Source organism: Gouania willdenowi, unplaced genomic scaffold (genome assembly GCF_900634775.1).
Source record: "Gouania willdenowi unplaced genomic scaffold, fGouWil2.1 scaffold_235_arrow_ctg1, whole genome shotgun sequence".
Lineage (NCBI taxonomy): Eukaryota > Metazoa > Chordata > Actinopteri > Blenniiformes > Gobiesocidae > Gouania > Gouania willdenowi.
This window is the reverse complement of record NW_021144991.1, coordinates 153,929-176,649: the sequence shown is the minus strand read 5'-3', so window position 1 is coordinate 176,649 and position 22,721 is coordinate 153,929. Positions and strand designations below refer to the sequence as shown.

Genomic DNA, 22,721 nt, shown 5'->3' with positions numbered 1-22,721 from the left:
AATATGTAACTGGGTGGAGAGATAGTCTCTCCACTCAGAGAACCAAGGTTACCATGTAACCGAACGTTACTTACAAGTCATATATGTAGTTTTCAAACCGTTGCTAAATATTACCAATTCTCACAATATAATGTAAAATATAGAGACAGTAGTTTAGTAAATATTAACTTGAAATGCGTACATATGTCATTACTACGGTGGCTGGGAAGTGTCAGTGAATGCATTTAAAGAAATGAACACAAATGCAAAAAGGTCACAACACGAATGCAAAAAGGTCACAACACGAATACAAAATGGCTACAACGGAAGTGTTTCCGACGGACCGGTATTACAGACGGACACGTTTCTGGCGGATGTTTTTAACCCACCAGAACAGAGAAGAACAAGAAGAAGACATCGAAACGCGTATGAAAGTAAGTGAAAGTTGATGAGGATACTCTTATATTTTTCACATCAGGCTATCATATCATAATACCCGTCCGACTGTCCGTCTGTAATACCGGTCCGTCGGAAACACTTCCGTTGTGGCCGGTTTGCATTCGTGTTGTGACCTGTTTGCATTTGTGTTCATTTCTGTAAATGCATTCACCTGACACTTCCCAGCCACCGTACATTACTACCACTCCTTCCTTGTGAATGATATGTTTAGAATTTCTTTAAACCCGACATTCAAAGTGTTCCGTACTTTACATTCACAGATGTATATTATAGTAATAATATATGTACATACCGGTCAGTTAAAAATGTAGTTGTAGCTTACAGTACAATCACAAATCTATGGTAACCAGATTTTCTTTCTCAGAAATTAGTTTTAGATCTTGTTATACTGTCTCATATACAACTAAACAATATGCACCAGCTCAGATATATTGTCACTATTGTTTTTTATGTGTATATAATGTTATTGCTCTTACTTTTTTATTCTGTCACTCTTTAGATCCTGTACTCTAATCTTTAAGGCCCTGATGGAAAGCTTAAATGTTTGTTACAACATATAGCAAATGTAATGTTAGTGTCTTTGCATTTTATTTGTGGACATTTCAGGCGGTGAAGGTCCTAACCCCTTTGTTGAATAAAACAGTATTGGATTGTCATTTTAAATGTATTGAAAAACAGACATTACCCTTTATTATTTTTCTTTATTTCAGATGAACAAGACAATTACATTCATGGAAATACATACACATATCGATTTCTTTGGTTCCCAAAGCTGTACACATAACATTTCCAGCCACAGCACAAACCAATTGGGTTATTCTGCTTGATTGAAATACTGTATCAAGGCTGCCCTGATGTCAGCCCCCTCTGCATTGCCAGTGTCGGGCAGTGGTTGGACGGGAGGCTGATTGTGTTCCAGTCCGGCAGTCCGCCCCTCAATGAAGTTGTCCCCATGCTCTTCACATATGTTATGGAGAACAAAGCAGGCCATCGCCATCTTCTTGCTCAGCTCTAGCTTACAGTCATTTCTTTTTAGGAGACACCTCCAGCGACCTTTTAGTCTCCCAAAAGCCATTTCAACCACAGATCGAGCACTGCTCAGTCTGTAGTTGTACGTGCGCTGCTCAGGGGTCAGTCTGCCTGTGTCTGAAAATGGTTTCATGAGCCAGTTCTGTATTGGGTATGCTGGGTCACCAATAAGGTAATCTGATCTCAAGTGTCTGCATGTTTCAAACTGTAGGCTTCAAACTAATAATAAACTGGAATATTAGAATTTCCTGAAGTTCAAGTGAGGATGCAAAGCTGAGACCCCCCCCCCCCCCCACCCACACACACACATATCAAAGAACGCAGAATCTGTCACACCATCCACCAATCAGGAGCCAGCAGAAGGAATATCAGTGTGAATTTCACTGTGACATCATCACACACTCTGCTGATGACATCATCAGGAGCTGGTCACACATCAAAGGACTCAGCAACACATTGAGAATTCTTTAATGAGGGACAACCTTCTGAGAGAGACACAATAACCCACAAACTCCTTGGACTCAGTGAATTTACGTAATCTCTGTCACTCTGACAACAGTTAAATTTTTGATCTAATGATGGAAGTGCATCAGTTCAATGTAAAGAGTCTGGAACAAACATGCTTTGACGCTCTGAAGGATCACCTCTGTTCAGAAAAATGCATCGGGCTGTGGCAGTTTACTAAAGTCTGGTATATTCCCATTTTGTTTCAACTGAAGTATGAGGCCTTTCACTTTATCTGTGAGAATTTTGAGGAGGTTTCACTCTGTGTAGAGTTTTTGCAGCTTGCAGAGCAGGAGCTGGCTGATATCCTGGGTCAGGATGACCTTACTGTGACCCAGGAGAGCACAGTTTATCAAAGTGTTTTAGGATGGATAAACCACATGCCTGAAGAACGACAGGGAGCCATTTCTACTCTGTTACCAAAGGTACGACTGGGTCTGATGGACAAAAGTTACATCACAGATAATGTGCTTAACAATGATGTGGTAAAAACAAACCCTGAGTCCCACCTCTTGGTCTCTGATACCCTTAAAGTCATGTCTCAACCTTCGTTACTCTGCTCTGAGTCTGGGATCAACAACACCTTGTTTTGCAGTCGCTTGCCAAACGCCGTCTTACTGATGTTTAGATTATTTTCTAAGACCATAGAGGCCTTTGACTACAGAACTAACAGCTGGATCACAGTTCAGACTAATCCCATTCTGGAAGATTCCATAACTCACTTACTATTCTACAGCACCGTCTTCCTTGGTAGATGCTTCTACATTGTGGGTAGTGGTTTAAGTTGGACCAACCCCTGTATTAGAGTGTGGAGGTTTAACCTAGTCACACACACTTGGCAGGAGATGTCACCAATGCAGGAGCCACGGTACTTAATGAGTGCTACCGTGCTAAAGGGATACATCTACGCTATGGGAGGCTACAGGGATGATGATGGTACCTCACGAAGAACTGCTGAACGCTACCAGCCCAACATCAACCAGTGGACGTTCATTGCATCAATGAATGAAGAGAGGAGATACGCCAGCTGCACCACACTGAACAACAAGATTTACATATGTGGAGGACTGAATAATAGAGTACTGAATACTGCTGAGTATTACAACCCAGACACCAACCAGTGGACACTGATCACTCCCATGGGAACACCTCGGTATAGACTTGGAGTCGTTGCATATATCGGCCACATTTTTGCAGTTGGAGGCAGAGATGGGTTCAGAAATCTGAGGTCTGCTGAGGCTTATGACCCAGTGACCAACACCTGGTACGATGTCCCTGAAATGGTCCACACACACAGTTACTTTGACATTGCAGTGATGAACAAGCAGATCTTTGTTGTCTCTTGTAGCACAGGAAACAGAATTGTTGAGTGCTATGACTACACTACAAATACTTGGTCTGTGGTATTTTCTGGCATGGACCACTATGATTGGGTGAGTTGCTGTGTGATTTCTGGACTTCCCAACATGGCTGAGTACTGTTCACCTCGTAAACCCATCATACCCAGGACACAGGTCTAAAAAAAGTCTAAACTAGGTACTGAGATGGAGCAAATGTTATTTTTCATGATCCTAACTGGGAGTGTAACCTGCTCTGACCAAGTCTGTGTGTATCAATAAAAGTGTTTAAAGACATTAGAAGAACTAATGTGTGAATAAATGGATCAGTTCATGTCCCAGCTCAGATGGGATGGTTTTAATCAGCCTGAGTTGATGATGATCTAGAAAAAAAATACAAAATTTTAGTGGTGACAACATATAAAAAAAAAAAAAAAAAAAATTTAAATCTCAAATCTAGAAACACCAAAACATAAAACCATTAGATGTGCTCTATTAAATATTAGATCACTGAGATCCAAATCTCTACTAGTAAATGACCTTATCTCAGAAAATAACTTTGATTTATTCTGTTTAACTGAAACATGGCTGTATCAAGATGAATATGTTAGTTTAAATGAAGCCACTCCTCCCAGTCATTTAAATACTCATATGCCACGAGACATAGGCCGTGGAGGTGGTGTAGCAGCTATTGATCATTCCTCTCTCCTAATCTATCCTAAACCAAAGGCCAGTTACACTTCCTTTGAAAGCCTGGTTCTAAATTTATCTCATACTGAATCAAAAACCTGCCAGCCAGTCTTATTTGTGATAATTTACCGTCCTCCAGGCCCTTATTCTGAATTTCTATCAGAATTCTCTGAGTTTATATCAAATTTAGTCCTCAGTTCTGATAAAATACTGATAGTAGGAGATTTTAATATCCATGTTGACAAAAATAGTGATAGCCTGAGCTCAGCCTTTATGTCCCTAATAGACTCAGTTGGCTTTTTTCAAACTATTAATGAAGCTACTCATCGTTTAAATCATACTCTTGATCTTGTTCTAACATATGGCCTTGATATTAATGAACTAAAAGTCTACCCTGAAAATCCTCTGCTATCAGATCACTTTTTAATATCTTTTAACATTATCCTAGAGGATCTCGCACTGTGCAATAAAATAGTTACGAGTAGAAATCTATCCAACAGTGCTGTGGCTAAATTTAAAGAGGCCATTCCTGCTGCCTTAAACTCAGTGCACCATCCAATAAATAACTATGATATTAATTATAACCCCTCTCAACTGGATCTGCTTGTCGATAGCTCTGCTAGTCTACTAAAATCCACCTTGGACTCAATTGCCCCATTGAGGGAAAAAACTATTAAACGTCAGAGGAAAGCTCCGTGGTTTAGCTCTGAAACTCACACACTCAAACAAACAACCCGTAAATTAGAGAGAATGTGGCGCTCCAATAAAACAGAGGAGTCACGAATACTTTGGCAAGAAAGCCATAGTAAATACATGACAGCCTTACGACATAGTCGATCTACATACTATTCCTCACTAATTGAAGAAAATAAAAATAATCCGAGGTACCTTTTCAGCACTGTAGCCAGGCTAACACAAAGTCAGAGCTCTATTGAGCCCATGATTCCTCTAGCCCTCAGCTGTGAGGACTTTATGACATTTTTTAACAATAAAATTCATAAGATTAGAGATAAAATTAGCCACTCCCTGCCTTCACCTGGGCCTGCTGTAACATTAATTGTAAATAGGCCTAACCTAAACTGTTTCACACATATAGGACTTCAGGAACTTAACTCTATTATTTCATCCTCCAAACCATCGACCTGCCTTTCAGATCCGATCCCAACTAAGCTGTTTAAAGAAGTTGTTCCCCTGGTCTGCCCATCTTTGTTGGAGACCATAAATATATCCCTATCAATAGGCTACGAGCCACAGTCCTTTAAAGTAGCTGTAATCAAACCCCTTCTCAAAAAACCTACTCTTGATTCCAGCACTTTAGCAAACTACAGGCCTATATCTAATCTTCCTTTTATTTCAAAGATTCTTGAGAAAGTTGTGGCAGCTCAGCTCTGTGAATTTCTTCAAAACAACAGCCTGTTCGAGGACTTCCAGTCAGGCTTTAGAGCTCAACACAGCACAGAGACTGCTTTAGTTAAAGTAACTAATGATCTACTCTGGGCTTCAGATGAAGGACGACTGTCAGTGCTGGTTTTATTAGATCTTAGTGCAGCTTTTGACACTATAGATCACTATATTCTACTAGAGAGATTAGAGAAATTACTTGGAATCACAGGGACTGCCCTAAACTGGTTTAAGTCCTACCTATCTGATAGGTACCAGTTTGTACACGTGAATAATAAGTCTTCTGTGTACACTAAAGTAAGCTACGGGGTTCCTCAGGGCTCTGTGCTAGGTCCAATCCTCTTCTGTATCTATATGATCCCCCTTGGTAATGTTATGAGAAAATACTCTGTTAACTTTCACTGCTATGCTGATGATACCCAACTGTATGTATCAATGAAGCCAGGTGAGACAAATCAGCTATCTAAACTTGAGGCCTGTCTAAAGGACATTAGGGCCTGGATGGACCAAAATTTTCTTCTTCTCAACTCAGACAAGACTGAGGTCATTGTACTGGGCCCGCGACACCTTAGAGAAACCTATGCTAGCCTAACTGCCCTAGATGGCATTACTCTGGCACAAAGCACAACTGTTAGAAACCTTGGGGTTCTATTTGATCAGGACTTATCCTTCAACTCTCACATAAAACAAACTTCAAGAACTGCCTTCTTTCATCTCCGTAACATTGCTAAAATCAGATCTATCCTGTCTCAGGGCGACGCCGAAAAACTAGTCCATGCTTTTGTGACCTCTAGACTGGATTATTGTAATTCTCTTTTAGCAGGCTGCCCGAGCAAGTCGCTTAAGACACTTCAGCTGGTTCAAAATGCTGCAGCACGTGTACTGACTAAAACTAGGAGAAGAGATCACATTACTCCTGTATTAGCCTCTCTGCATTGGCTTCCCATAAAATATAGAATAGAATTCAAGATTCTTCTTCTCACTTATAAAGCCCTAAATGGACAGGCACCAGTCCATCTCAAGGAGCTTGTAGTGCCATACAATCCCCCCAGAACACTACGCTCTCAAAATGCTGGACTACTCGTTGTTCCATTCATCTCTAAAAGTAGTATAGGAGGAAGAGCTTTCAGTTATCAGGCCCCACTTCTCTGGAACCATCTAGCAACCACGGTTCGGGGGGCAGACACCCTCTCTACCTTTAAGGTTAGGCTCAAAACATTCCTCTTTGATAAAGCTTTTAGTTAGGAACCAGCTCATAGCTCATAATTAAGATGCAATAGGCATAGACTGCCGGGGGGGGGGGGGGGTCTGGCATGCTCGGTTGGAGAGAGGTTGGAGAGGGCGTTAAGAGAGAGGTCATTTAGGTTAGAGAGGGACCGGAGAGGGTCCCATTCCTCTTTCAAACACTCCCTCTATGTCTGCTTCTTCCCTTGTGTGTTTGCTCCTGTACTCCTTCTGGCTTTTGTCTTGCAGGTCCGTGGGATCCTCAGTGTGGAGTTACAGAGTCTCAACAACTCTGTCTCCACCCTTTCCTCTGCACACACCCAACACAGCATAACGTGGATGGCTGTTCATCATAGGAATGGGATCCACACAAGGTTCCTGCTGCTTAACAGAAGGTTTTCCTTGCCGCCATGATGAATTCATGTTGGGTGTGGGATACATATGTATGTGTATATACGTATATATGCATATGTGTGTATCCATAAAATGAAGAGTCCGTCCTTAAGACTGCTCTACTGTAAAGTGCCTTGAGATACCATTGGTTATGATTTGGCGCTATACAAATAAAGATTGATTGATTGATTGATTGATTGATTTCAACCTTTTCAAACTTTTGAACCTTTTTCAACCATTTCAAACTTTTTCAAACTCTTAAACCTTTTTCAGACTTTTCAGACTTTTCAGACTTTTCAGACTTTTCAAACTTTTCAAACTTTTTCAACCTTTTCAAACTTTTTGAATGCTAAAACAATGCTATTGCTAACGCTATACCAATGCTAACCCGATGCTAATACTAGCGCAATATTAATGCTAGCGCAATGCTAATGCTAGCGCAATGCTGATACCAATGCAATGCTAATGCTAGTGCAATGCTAATGCTAGCACAACGCCAATCTTAGCATAATGCTAACGCAATTTTAATGCTAGCGCAATGTTAATGCTAGCGCAATGCTAATGCTAACGCAATGCTAATGCTAGCGCAATGCCAATGCTAACGCAATGCTAATGCTAGCGCAATGCTAATGCTAGCACGATGCTAATGTTAGCGCCATGCTAATGCTAGCGCAATGCTAATGCTAGCGCAATGCTAATGCTAGCACAATGCTAGCGCAATGCTAATGCTAACACAATGCTAATGCTAGCGCAATGCTAATGCTAGCGCAATGCTAATGCTAGCACAATGCTAATGTTAGCACGATGCTAATGTTAGCGCGATGCTAATGTTAGCGCAATGCTAATGTTAGCGCAATGTTAACGCTGATGCAAACGCAATGCTTACTTTTTCAAACTTTTTCAACCTTTTCAACCTTTTTAACCTTTTCCACCTTTTTAAACCTTTTTCAACCTTTTTCAGCCTTTCTCAACCTATTCAATCTAACTGGTTTTAGCAATTGTTGCTAAGTTATTACAACGTTAAGGCTATTGCTAGCTTAATACTATGCTAATGTAGTGCGACGCGGGCCAGCACATGCATCCTCACTTGCATTTTCTTCAGGAAATGCAAAAATTCTAGTTCTTGTTCTATTCCATATAATTATATTGTGTTGTTTGCACATTGTGTTCTTTGATTTTAAGATTTGTGTTACTGACTAGTAAATTCAAACAGAAAGTAGAATTATCCTTGTACTGAAAGTTTTATATTTAACTGTTATTTGTTGTTTTGCGTTGCTTTTGGATTTTGCACCATTGTTGTTAAATTAAATTGGGCTTTAAGCCTTTATTGGTCATGTATATGTTGTTACATATGCTGCACTATACCTGTAGGTGTTATATTGTATTATAGTGCATTATTCTAAATGTTAAAATAGGTTCTATTGTTTTCAATGGTTTGTTGTGTCGCAGAATTGCATTGTTTTGTCTTGATATTTAAAATAAATACTTGCTAACCATGACATTAATTCTAATGAAATTCAGTACATCTACACGTCTGCTATATGTTGTCACCACTAAAATGTAGTATTTTTTTTCTAGATCATCATCAACTCAGGTTGATCCAGGCTGATTAAAACCATCCCATCTGAGCTGAGACATGAACTGATCCATTTATTCACACATTAGTTCTTCTAATGTCTTTAAACACTTTTATTGATACACACAGACCTGGTCAGAGCAGGTTACACTCCCAGTTAGGATCATGGAAAATAACATTTGCTCCATCTCAGTATCTAGTTTAGACTTTTTTTAGACCTGTGTCCTGGGTATGATGGGTTTATGAGGTGAACAGTACTCAGCCATGTTGGGAAGTCCAGAAATCACACAGCAACTCACCTCATCATAGTGGTTCAGGCCAGAAAATACCACAGACCAAGTATTTGTTGTGTAGTCATAGCACTCAACAATTTTGTTTCCTGTGCTACAAGAGACAACAAAGATCTGCTTGTTCATCACTGCAATGTCAAAGTATCTGTGTGTGTGGACCATTTCAGGGACATCGTACCAGGTGTTGGTCACTGGGTCATAAGCCTCAGCAGACCTCAGATTTCTGGACCAAACGCTGCCTCCAATTGCAAAAATGTGGCCCATATATGAAACGACCCCAAGTCCACACCGAGGTGTTCCCATAGGAGTGATCAGTGTCCACTGGTTGGTGTCTGGGTTGTAATACTCAGCACTATTCAGTACTCTATTAGTCATTCCTCCACATATGTAAATCTTGTTGTTCAGTGTGGTGCAGCTGGCGTCTCTCCTCTCTTCATTCATTGATGCAATGAACGTCCACTGGTTGATGTTGGGCTGGTAGCGTTCAGCAGTTCTGTGTGAGATAATATCATCATCCCTGTAGCCTCCCATAGCGTAGATGTATCCCTTTAGCACGGTAACACTCATTAAGGCCCGAGACTCCTGCATTGATGACATCTCCTGCCAAGTGTGTGTGACTAGGTTAAACCTCCACACTCTGTTAGAGGGGTTGGTCCAACTTAAACCACCACCCACAATGTAGAAGCATCTACCAAGGAAGACAGTGCTGTAGAGGTCTAAGTGAGTCATGGAATTCTTCAGAATGGGATGAGTGTAAACTGTGATCCAGCTGTTATTTCTGTAGTCAAAGGCCTCTATGGTCTTAGAATATATTCTAAACATCAGTAAGACGGCGTTTGGCAAGCGACGGCAAAACAAGATGTTGTTGATCCCAGACTCAGAGCAGAGTAACGAAGGTTGAGACATGACTTTAAGGGTATCAGAGACCAAGAGGTGGGACTCAGGGTTTGTTTTTACCACATCATTGTTAAGCACATTGTCTGTGATGTAACTTTTGTCCATCAGCCCCAGTCGTACCTTTGGTAACAGAGTAGAAATGGCTCCCTGTCGTTCCTCAGGCATGTGGTTTATCCATCTTAAAACACTTTGATAAACTGTGCTCTCCTGGGTCACAGTAAGGTCATCCTGACCCAAGATCTCAGCCAGCTCCTGCTCCGCAAGCTGCAAAAACTCTTCACAGAGTGAAACCTCCTCAAAATTCTCACAGATAAAGTGAAAGGCCTCATATTTCAGTTGAAACAAAATGGGAATATACCAGACTTTAGTAAACTGCCACAGCCCAATGCATTTTTCTGGACAGAGGTGATCCTTCAGAGCTTCAAAGCATGTTTGTTCCAGACTCTTTACATTGAACTGATGCACTTCCATCATTAGATCAAAAATATAACTGTTGTCAGAGTGACAGAGATAAAGTAAATTCACTGAGTCCAAGGAGTTTGTGGGTTATTGTGTCTCTCTCACTAGGGTTTCCCTCATTAAAGAATACTCAAGGTGCTGCTGTGTCCTTTGATGTGTGACCAGCTCCTGATGATGTCATCAGCAGAGTGTGTGATGATGTCACAGTGAAATTCACACTGATATTCCTTCTGCTGGCTCCTGATTGGTGGATGGCATGACAGGTTCTGCGTTCTTTGATATCTGTGTGTGTGGGTGAGGGGAGGTGTCTCAGCTATCAATCAATCAATCAATCTTTTATTTGTATAGCGCCAAATCATAACCAATGGTATCTCAAGACACTTTACAGTAGAGCAGTCTTAAGGACGGACTCTTCATTTTATGGATACACACATATGCATATATACGTATATACACATACATATGTATCCCACACCCAACATGAATTCATCATGGCGGCAAGGAAAACCTTCTGTTAAGCAGCAGGAACCTTGTGTGGATCCCATTCCAATGATGAACAGCCATCCACGTTATGCTGTGTTGGGTGGAGACAGAGTTGTTGAGACTCTGTAACTCCACACTGAGGATCCCACAGACCTGCAAGACAAAAGCCAGAAGGAGTACAGGAGCAAACACACAAGGGAAGAAGCAGACATAGAGGGAGTGTTTGAGAGAGGAATGGGACCCTCTCTGGTCCCTCTCTAACCTAAATGACCTCTCTCTTAACGCCCTCTCCAACCTCTCTCCAACCGAGCATGCCAGACCCCCCTGGCAGTCTATGCCTATTGCATCTTAACTATGAGCTATGAGCTGGTTCCTAACTAAAAGCTTTACCAAAGAGGAATGTTTTGAGCCTAACCTTAAAGGTAGAGAGAGTGTCTGCCCCCCAAACCGTGGTTGGTAGATGGTTCCAGAGAAGTGGGGCCTGATAACTGAAAGCTCTTCCTCCTATACTACTTTTAGAGACAAATGGAACAATGAGTAGTCCAGCATTTTGAGAGCGTAGTGTTCTGGGGGGATTGTATGGCACTACAAGCTCCTTGAGATAGACTGGTGCCTGTCCATTTAGGGCTTTATAAGTGAGAAGAAGAATCTTGAATTCTATTCTATATTTTATGGGAAGCCAATGCAGAGAGGCTAATACAGGAGTAATGTGATCTTTAACCTAAATTGTTCTGGGATTATTCATCAATAAATTGGTATTTGTCCTACTGGGGAGTGGTGGCCTAGTGGTTAAGGACGCTGGGCTTGTAATCGGAGGGTTGCCAGTTCAAGCCTCACCGGGGCCGTCACTGTGGGATGTTGAGCAAGTCCCTTAACCCCGAACTGCTCCCCAGGTGCCGCAAAATGGCTGCCGACTGCTCCTCAGTGATGGGTTAAGTGCAGAAGACAAATTCCAATAATGTACTAACATTACATGGCCAATTAAAGGCGAAAGCCCGATTTAATCTTAATCTTAATCTTAATCTAATCTACTTGCTGATTTATTAAGATGTCAAAAAGAAGCTTCTTTACTGACAGTCATTCTAGATTTTTGGCTATTTGTGAATTTTCTTCCAGGTTTGGGAATGATTAACAGTTTAGATATTCTTTATCTGTGTTTATTGTATACATATTCATACCTTGTCCTTTCTGACTCATACACTAACATTTACAACACATGAAAGCAGGTTTAAGGTCATTGATTAATATCTGGTCAGTATGGGGTTTGAACCCATGACCTTGGCGTTATTAGCACCACGCTCTGACCAGCTGAGCTAACTGGCCTATGAAGCTGCAAAAATGTGTAAAAATATGGTTGAGTTAAAATGATCACGGTTCTAAACACCTAGAAAGTTGGCAGTAGAAAATTCAGCACTACTCATCCCTTCGCTTAAAGCTGCAGTATGTTTTTTTTTTTTTATGTTATTTGGTCAAAAGTTCATAATCATCTTTGAGCATATTGTAATATTGTAAAGTGTTCTGAGTAGACAGTGAATCTCTTCTCCTTCTCCAGGCTCTGAAAATGAAGTTTATCAATACAGGATGGATGTCAGCCAATCAGAGATCTTTCTACCAACACAGCAATCTTATGAGCTGTTTTAAGCATTACTATTGGCTGCTGGAGCTGCTCGTCAAAAGTCAGTGTGTTCTTGATCTGAGAATAGAGAAAGTCCCATGGCTTTATATTACAGCAGAAATCTCTAACGTGACTTTTGTCAAATCAAGAGGAAAAATGAAGACTGAGGTGGAGAAGCAACAGAATAAAGGCACAAACATGTTCAGGAGGAACAGAGTCACAGAGGTTCCTCTGACTCTGTGTGTGTGGTGGACTTCACTTGATCTGCTTTCAGTCCGTGCACAGTCTGCCCTGAGTCAGAGAGAGAGTGATAACAAACGAGATAAATAGCTTGTAAAACTAAGAGAAACATTATCTAAGATGGAGACAGAGAACAGACACATTTCATCTGCAGTGTGGAGTGTGTCTGCTCTGACCAGCTGCTTGTGTGATCACACACACACACACACACACACACACACACACACACACACACACACACACACACACACACACACACACACACACACACACACACACACACACACACACACACACACACACACACACACACACACACACACACACACACACACACACACACACACACACACACACACACACACACACACACACACACACACGAGGCCTTATAGCTCAGAGGTTAGAGCACTGGTCTTGTAAACCAGGGGTTGAGAGTTCAATTCTCACCGAGGCTTTCACTCACTATTACCTACCGGGGGTGTGGCTAATAGTTTTGTTGACACCCTTTAACTGCTCTAGGATTGGTTTGAATGGAAAGCGTTCCTGGTTTATGAAGTCTACAGAGGACCAGGGAAGTGAGCTGAAGCGTCTACATGGTAACTCCCAGCTGTGACAGCAGGAGCGTGGTCTCCTTCAGTCCCTGCTGCACATATCTGTGTGTATATTTAACATTGAGATATAGATTTAACATTTAGATTTAACATTTAGATATAAGATTAAGCATTTAGATTTAACATTTAGATTTAACATTTATATATAAGATTTAACATTTAGATTTAGATTTAACATTTAGATTTAACATTTAACATTTATATATAAGATTTAACATTTCGACTTAAATTTAACATTTAGATATAACATGTAACATTTAGATTTAGATTTAACATTTAGATATAACATACCATTTAGATTTAGATTTCAATATTTAGATTTAATGCTTTTTTACCTCTATATATGTGGTTACATGTTGTGTTAAATGTAGGAAAATGTGCTAAATATGAGAAAAGTGAGATAAATAATGAAAATGTGTTAGCTACAACTTTTATACTACATTTTTACACTTGGCACCGCATAGATGTGGTTAGTTGTGTTTATATTTGGTTACATTCACCAGATCACCATAGTTACAGTCCAGGAACAGTTCAGTTTAATGACCATGTTTTCTGTTATTATCAGTATGTGTATGTGTTACAAAATGATAAACATGTCTTAAACATTAAATGTTTGACCCAAAAAAACTCCTAAAGTGATTATATGAAGTAAAGTTTTGGTACAGTATGGAGTCCATTCATTTAGAATCACACTTGGGAAAATTTTTGTTCTTAAAAAAGAAATGATAACAATATATTATGTTTTCTAATAAAATGTGCACAACTCAATAAGGAGCCATTATAATCCATCAAATCAGTCACAAAAATAATTTCATTCAAATCAATGACCAATAAAAACTGATTTCCTGTCAATAGTCAATATTCTTATTATTGTTCCAGAAAGTTGAATTATGAGGAGAAGAATTGTGGGAAAAAACATTTTGGGAAAAAGAAAAGCCTGTTGATGTAAATCAGAAAAGTTTATTCAGAGAAGAAGAAAGTAGACACACAACTCCCTCAGATTGTTCCCATGACAACAGTTTCTCTGAGGAATGTTTGTCCTCCTTTACACATAATCAATATTATTGATTTAATCTAATTCTATATAATGAATAAATAAATAAATGGGCCTAAATCAAACAATAAATAAACTACACATAAAACACAGGACAAGTCAACAACAGCTGTGTTGCCAGGTTGGGTTTAGAGTTTTTGAAGGAGACGATGTAGATCCATTTATGACAGTTTATGGTAGAATTAGAATATAATAACAGCTCTATCTGGATGGCTCTGTGACAGCTACACATTGTTGAGAGGAAAAAATAAATAAACAGGAAACAGAAGGGTTTCATTCATAGACTTATTAAAAAGTTTATTTAGTCACTTTAAAGTATTTAAAAAGCTAAATGAGCCTCTGTTTAGATAGTTTTAGTAGCACAGGCTACATACCTGAGCTAACGTCAGTAAACTTACATTATTAGTTTCATGCTTAAAGATGTTAATTTACAGGTTTTCTGTCTGAAAACAGCTGCTGGTTTAAGAGTAAATTAGTGCAGAAAACAAACTTTTGGTTTGTGAAACCATTAAAGATTGAGAATCAATAATTTCAATAAAACAGATGATATTATCAGTTAAACATCTTGTAATAAGTGCAGGTAAATGTAGTATCTATATAGAGCCAGGAGGTGGTGGTAGAGCTACAGTATAGATGTGCTGTTCCACAGGTTGGACCATGTGAATAGATTGTAAACTTTCCATGTGACCAGCAGTGATTAGAACTCAGTGAAGGAGAACCAGCAGAACAACAAGGATGCTTTAAAAGCACAGAGTCAGTTAAACTCAGACACAGAGTAGCTCATCTGGAGGACTGGGACCATTCCTGGAGGACTGGGACCATTCCTGGGGGACTGGAACCATTCCTGGAGGACAGGGACCATTCCTGGAGGACTGGGACCATTCCTGGAGGAGGACTGGGACCATTCCTGGAGGACTGGGACCATTCCTGGAAGACTGGGACCATTCCTGGAGGAGGACTGGGACCATTCCTGGAGGACTGGGACCATTTTCCAACTGCCTGCCTAGCATCAGACCACTTTCCAACTGGTCTGATGTCAGTTGGAAAGTGATGGAGTGTGTGAGGCTGTGAGGGCTTGAAGCACTAGAAATAAAATGTGTTATTTCTGTGTCCAGTAAATACATTTTGTTAGTTTTGTTTTGTTCTCAGAGGAAAAAACTTCAGGGTTCACTGTTCAGTTACTGTTTATTTTATGCATTAAAAGTGTCATAAATGTATTTACCTCCCTATAGGCTACATGATGGAGCCAGTGCACTACTGATACTATTGGAATCATTTACAATCTCATTCTTATTTTTTTTTTCCCAAACTACATTTTAGTCGAGTCGTAAAAAGTTACTCAGAGATAATAAACAAATTTACACAAAACAAAAAAGAAACAAACTACAAAGCAAAACCACTCACTGTCACATTAGCATGTGAAGCACAATACAACAACTTAGACTATACACACTATATCTATAATGACATATCTACAATTACACAAATATAAACATATATACACACATAGATTTACAAACAGATTAAACCTGTTCTTTCTTGGTTTCTTTTAAAACACTAAAAACTTAGACATATCTCAATATAAACTGTCAATATAACCTGTATAACATAGGAGCAACAAAGACACAAAAAGTGATTTTACCTTTAACTGTAACAACAGATGAATTATATGGTATTTGTCCAAATGTTTCACTATGTTACAGTGTTTGTGTTACTTATTCACTCGTTTCACGTGGCTTTTAAAACGCCTCCAGCTGGTTTACCAGGAGATTCTTGACATACATCACAATGCAATGAACTCTGGGTAATTCCCTTACAATACGTCTGTGGAGATGAAACTTACTGAAAAGGAACAAGAAGGGCTGAAAAAGTCAGTGGAAGTTCCCTCACACACTTGATGATGTTCTAATAGGAACAGCCCATCAGCCTTGAATCTCTACTTAATTATGCTTTCAAAAAATATATAGAATGTGAATTAAAACTCAATTTGTCTGAATTTTTAATAATTAATATTGAATAATTATTGCATTTATTTATGCATTTGATATGATTTACCATCTGGTTTTTTAATAAATGAAGCAGGTGATAAACTATAGCTGAAGTTAGTGTACTGGTCATGTCCTACATTTTTCAAGCATCATAAAAGAAAAATCATGGTTTTATTTTTATTTTCTTAACATTAAAGATCTCGTGTTCATCCGTTCCAGTTTTCTTATAAGTGATGTTAACATCTACCTAATAAATCATAAATGGTCTCTTTGTCTGTGTGTGTGTGTGTGTGTGTGTGTGTGTGTGTGTGTGTGTGTGTGTGTGTGTGCATGTGTGTGTGTGTGTGGGGCGTCTGTTCGATCTGAAACTTTATCAAAGCTTGTACACACGCTAAGTGTGTGCATCTGTAATTTTGGAGTAATTTGGTTTTGCAAAACGTTTATTTAAATTTTCCCTCTTGGTATTGAGCGCGGTATGGAGCGTGCTACTTCCTGTTCCAGGTTCATGACGTCACTGCAGTTTGTCTCTGGTGTGAGAGTGTAGATGTCACAGTCTGTGTTTTCTGATGCGTGTGTGTGTGTGAGACTGCTCCCACTGAGGAGTGATAATAAGAATACAACAGTTTATTAATGTAAAGTTACATTAGGTTAACTGTTATTTATTGTAATGTATATTACAATCATGTTTTTTTGGAAAATAAATTATCTCTTTTCATATTGACTTTTATTATAATCATGTTTTTGGATAATAAACTATATTTGTATTGACATTACTGCATCAGACACTATTACTTACTCAAGTTGTTGACTGAGATTGTCTCTCAGATTGTCAGACTGAACTTGTCATGGGAAATTAGTGAAAGGAAGAATAAATTCTAAAAAGGATTTTCCCAAGAAAAGGAGCCATTCATCATTATCTTTGACACACACACACACACACACACACACACACACACACACACACACACACACACACACACACACACACACACACACACACACACACACACACACACACACACACACACAATAATCACCCCTGCACTAAGAAATGCTAAATAAATATAATTTGTATGAATTTATGTCTTTATTTATTAATTCATCATGTGCATGTCCCATGGGATTAAACCAGTGAAATCACACACGCTATTTTACTTTGTACCCACAAATATTCCCCTTCTTAACACTACAGAATATGTACACATTTTTTGTAAATCCAACCTTCAAACACATATTCATTTGTCCATATTTGACAACTCTACTTAAACTCCCACATGAATACATACTTCTGACAGACACTGTACCCGTTAAATCAATTCAATGAATCATAAACAATAAGCACTTTATTAATAGAAAGCTGTATTATTGATATGAAATATGTGATTACAAATTGTAAATTGTTTCTATGAGGTTTGAAGAAAATTTCAATTTTTTGTTTGTGGTTTTTTTTATTTATTTTTTTCAAAAAAGGTTACATTTTTTTTTTTTTTACATTTTGTTGCGATGAGGGGACCTGGGAGTTTTTAATTTTTCAAAGGGGGGTAGAGCAGAAAACGTTTGGAACCACTGCATTCAATGATATGCAGGGTTAGGAGAGTTAATTTAAAAAAAGAAAATCATTACATTTACAAGTTACCTGTTAAAAAAATGGAATCAATAACTTACTTTATCACTATATTATGTGATAGAGTAAGTGATGACTTTTGGATGACTTCAATACCAAACATGCAAATAATGACACAAAAGGATTCTTATTATTTGATTATTACTATTCTCCTTAAGCACTTTTTTAGGCGTATGCAGTGATGCACGTATTCTCCGGTCCAGGTTCCTGACACGCCCACCGCACGTAAATCAACCAAAAGTACGTCATCTGTGAATGAAAGAGGTCTGAAGCAAAGGAGGCGGAGCCATGATGTCATTATTTTTAGAGATGTCTAGAAATCACTGAACATGGAGTTTTCCCAACGCTTGTAAATGTCATTGAAATCAGTGAAAATGATGAAGTGCACTTTTAATTTGAAAGGCCTTCGTTGATAAACAATATAACAGGTTGATTTGATCAGATTATTGATCAGATTACTGCAGAGTGAGGATTGGACACATATTTCTGTATGAGCCACAGTTAAAATCTCTCTTTTTCCCCTCATATTAACACCAGATTAACGTTTGCTTGTGTGGAAAGTTCACTGTCACCCACACATACTCAGGTCCTTTCTGACACTCCCATTTGTACAAATGCTCCATTCTCTCCCTCACCATACCTTCCATTTCTTCCTGTGACCACACAACCTCTCCACATCAGTCCAGTCAAACCCCGCCTCCTTCATCATTCTCTTCATATACAGCATCGTTTTCTTCTTCTTCTCACATCCTTCCAACTTATTATTCCACCCTAACACCATTGTTTTCATCAGTCTATCATTTCCCATTTGCATCACATGACCCGCTCGCTCCAGCAGTTGTTTCTTAATTTTCCACCTTATAGCAGCCTTTTGGAATAGATTTGTGGAAATGTTCAAGTTTTCCTAGAAGTGAATATTTTTATGCATTGGTTGTAAATACAAATCCATCTCAGCTCTAGGTTTCCCTCCAATAATAAATTACATTTACATCATACGCTCATAAGTAAGGAAATATTTTAAATGGTTTTACTTCTAAATGTTTCAAATGTTTGATATTATTTCCTGGTCATTGATTAGTTTTCAGACTCTTAGTGATTAATGGTTTGATTGATTCATTTGCACTGTTTATTTTCAAAAGGAGAAGGTTCTGCACTTTAAAGTTCATTTCTCCTCACATTCCTGATTAAATTAGGTTTTCATTTTGTCTCTTCTATATTTACATTGCAGTTCTCTGCAGAAAACCATCTTACTGAGTGGAGATGAAATTGTTGCAAATGTACAGCCACTATTTTTTTTCTTCTTTTTGTTCTATAGGCTGAAATGGAAGCAACCTAAATAATGAATCATCAGTCTGGTTTGTGCATTCAGTACATCTTTAGAACCTCTTAAATATTTCTAAGTTAATGCAGAATACTTTTGCCCTACGACGCCAAGAGGTCATCAATGATGACTTGCATGTCAAAGAGTTTCTGTAACGATGGCCAGGCCTTAAGATGGAATCACAGGTTAGAACATTTTTTTTAATGTGACCTATTGTTTGGAGGTATATGACCACCTCTTTCACTAGATATTTCAATCATCTGACAAATTCAGAGAGCATTCCATCTCTATGTTGTGTGTAAACTGTTGTTTATGTGACATATTATATTTTTGTCCCCTTCTTTACAGCTACAATTGTTTTTATTTTTTATAGATTTGTTTGGAATTTCACAGAATTTCACACCTCAACCTAAAAACTCATTTCTATGCTGAGTTAAACCGGCATATCCCCCGTCTTCAGGCTTTGATCAGTTTTGGATTGTGGTACTTTATGTATGATAACAATGGAACTGGGAGTTTTGGTGAACCTCTGTTTGAACTCCCATGACTTTAGACTAGAGCAGTGCTATATAATGACATCATTACCCACTACAGACATTATAGGAGTTTTTGAATGAATAGCTTTATGCTTTTCCCAGTACAATCTAAAGCAAGAATGCTTTCACACACTCTTCAGGAACAAGATGATGCCAATATTTGCTGCTGTCCTCGGTACCCACCCAACGTATCTGCATGAAGATGACTCTGGATTTCTAAAGACATGTGACGTAAGTATTTATTTTCATACACTGTATAACATTAGTTACTTTCTTTAGGTGCCACAGCCAGATGAACCAGAAATCAATGACGTACCAGTTGGGCTACTCCTGTCTAGTGCTGGTTCAACAGATACTATTGGCTTCTTCCCTGACAAGGTTGCTGTTGTGCTTGAGGGTAACATAGTTGTGGGGTTCCCCACACTGGCTGAAGGGTATGTCGTGCTTTTCAGACTAATTTATGCACTGCACCTGAGTTACCATAAAAACTTGACCAATACTTGTGACTTCATCCAAAAGTCTTGATGGTCCTGGAAGATAGGAAGTTGAGACCTAGAGTGTTGAGCCTCAAAAATGACCTTTTGTTGAATGAGTAACTGTGATTTGACTTTAAATCATGAAAGGTTAACACACTTGGTTGCACCACACTGAAAGACTGTTTCTTTACATGCGTTTTTAACATGTTGTTCAACGTGAAGTTGAAATTGTTCCAATTTTACACATGGAAAGAAAGGTCAACCTTTTGCTACACTTATACAGAAGTTGCTACATATTTTATATTTAAAGTGTTCATGTGTCATTTAGAATCAGAATTCAGTTTCTTGTGTTTTTTTTTGGTTGTTTAAAGGGATCCTCCACTGTTTTTACAAATGTGGCCTAAAACCTTTGAAATGTCCTTATAAGATGATCTATGTCTAACAGAATGCATTATTTTGTAACATATTCGTTTTATTATTTTTTTTTATATGGGACTACTTTACCATTTTTGAGTTTGTGCAGTGCCATGTTGAAATGACATCAATGATGATGAAAATCACCTCTTTCAGTCCATTGAGTTGTAAAGGAATGAAAGCATTCAGGATCATTTAGCAGCTTTTTCAGTCAAAATGACAAATTGTGCTGCTTTGGGATGCTCTAAAAATCATCCATCCATCCATTTTCAGACCCACTTGTTCCTGTTTTACAGGGTCGCGGGGGTCTGCCGGTGCCAATCTCCGGCTCTCATTGTGTGCTAGGCGGGTGTACACACTGGACAGGGCGCCAGTCGCTCTAAAAATCAGTAAAAGGTAAAAAAGTCAATGCAAACCTCTTTTGTTTACCAAACTATGATAAACAAAATCCGTGACCCGGAAAAATCTGTGACTGCAGGAGGCGACAGTTCCAACTCTGCTGATTCGTAGACACCATGAAGAAGAGAAGAAGAGCTACGGGTGTGTGTAAATACAGGTAACCAGGACCTGCAAAATCCTGGTTGCAGAATCTGGTTCTGCAGGTTCTGCAGGTTGCCTGTATTTATCTGAATATATATATATATATTATATATACACGAAGAAGAGGAAAACTGGGATAAAGAAAAAGGTAATGTAATGATGGTTGTACTGTATCAGTTTTTAGCTCAGTGTTCTGTTTAGTGCTGCCACACGCCTCTTAAAATACGAAATCTGTCCTTATTTGGCCATTGAATGGGGCGTCCCGTACTGATCCTAAACGGAACACTGTTTGTTCTGTATTTGCATAAGTCAAGTCCGTCAGTCCGTCACACACGCACACACACACGCACGCACGCACACACACACACACACACACACACACACACACACACACCCACACACACACACACACACACACACACGCACCACACACACATGTCCAACTTTAGAGAGTTTTCAGTGTCAAACTGTGGATTGTCTGACATCAAACAGATTCAGTAGAATAGAGATACTTGAACACTTTTCATTTTTTTTACATGCACAATCTTTTTCCTCATCCATCAATAATAATTTGAGGTACAACTCTTTAAAATACACCAAAAGGTGAAATTCAAATTTTAAAACAAGCAAAACTTCAGAAATAAATGAATAAAAGGCCTAAACTCAAGGATAATGTTAGACGAGACACAGGGAAGAGTTTAGACGAGCCTGCAGACACTAACAATGTATAACAATGTAAAATATAGGAAAGTACAGCTGTAGTAGGTGAGGTGAGGTTGAGTACATAGTGGCATAGTTATCACACTAGTGGATGCAGTAATAAAAAATCACCACTAGATGTCTCAGCCTGTAAAATGCCTTTTTGTACATAGTTTGCACATAGTTTGTATACAAGTATTTTGTACAGCTTTTGTATGTTGTTTTTGCGTATTATAAAGTTAGCTTATGTATAGATTTTTTGTGTTGTTGCAAACAATGTGTTATTTAAATTTATGATGTTAATTTTTGTACCTATAATATTGTAATGCTATTATTATTTTATTCACTGGATTTTTTATTTGTTTTAAGATATTGATGTGTATATTTGATTTTTATTATTATCACTTTTTAAGCATCAATATTTTGTAACATGTGTTATACATTAAAGACAATAATAAAAACAAATCTATTAATTTTATTTTGGTTAGGTAGAAAATCTGGCCTTGGGCTCCACATTGGGTAGAGCCGGCTCTGCCTGGACTTCTAACTGGTTAACATTTTTTTCCTGTTCTACTGCATTTATCATTGCTATTGTGAGGCTAATGCAAAGTTATTGCTACGTTAATGTCTTTTGCTAGGTTAATGCTAATGCTACATCTATCTATAAAAGCAAGGAATCCTGCATTTCAGGGACAGATAGAGCTGAGACTTTCAACATGGCGCTGCTTGGTTCAAGGATGTGCAACATCAGATTTGTTTGGGACTTTATTGACACCATCCATTAAATATTTCTTAAATAGAGCTTTGCAGATTAACTCAGTGTTGAGAAAATTGTAGATGATGTCACAGGTTTTCTCAAATAAAGCAAGTTCCTTTGCT

The 22,721-nt window shown here is 38.7% G+C and overlaps 2 non-coding genes across 2 annotated transcripts; one reads left to right on the top strand and one right to left on the bottom strand.

Moving 5' to 3' along the window:
- Positions 1 to 11,970: 11,970 nt before the first annotated feature.
- On the bottom strand, positions 11,971 to 12,044 carry trnai-aau (transfer RNA isoleucine (anticodon AAU)). The gene has a single exon. It is a non-coding gene; the product is annotated as a tRNA-Ile (tRNA).
- A 917-nt stretch (positions 12,045 to 12,961) lies between these two features.
- Positions 12,962 to 13,034, top strand: trnat-ugu (transfer RNA threonine (anticodon UGU)). Its single transcript has one exon. It is a non-coding gene; the product is annotated as a tRNA-Thr (tRNA).
- Positions 13,035 to 22,721: the final 9,687 nt, after the last annotated feature.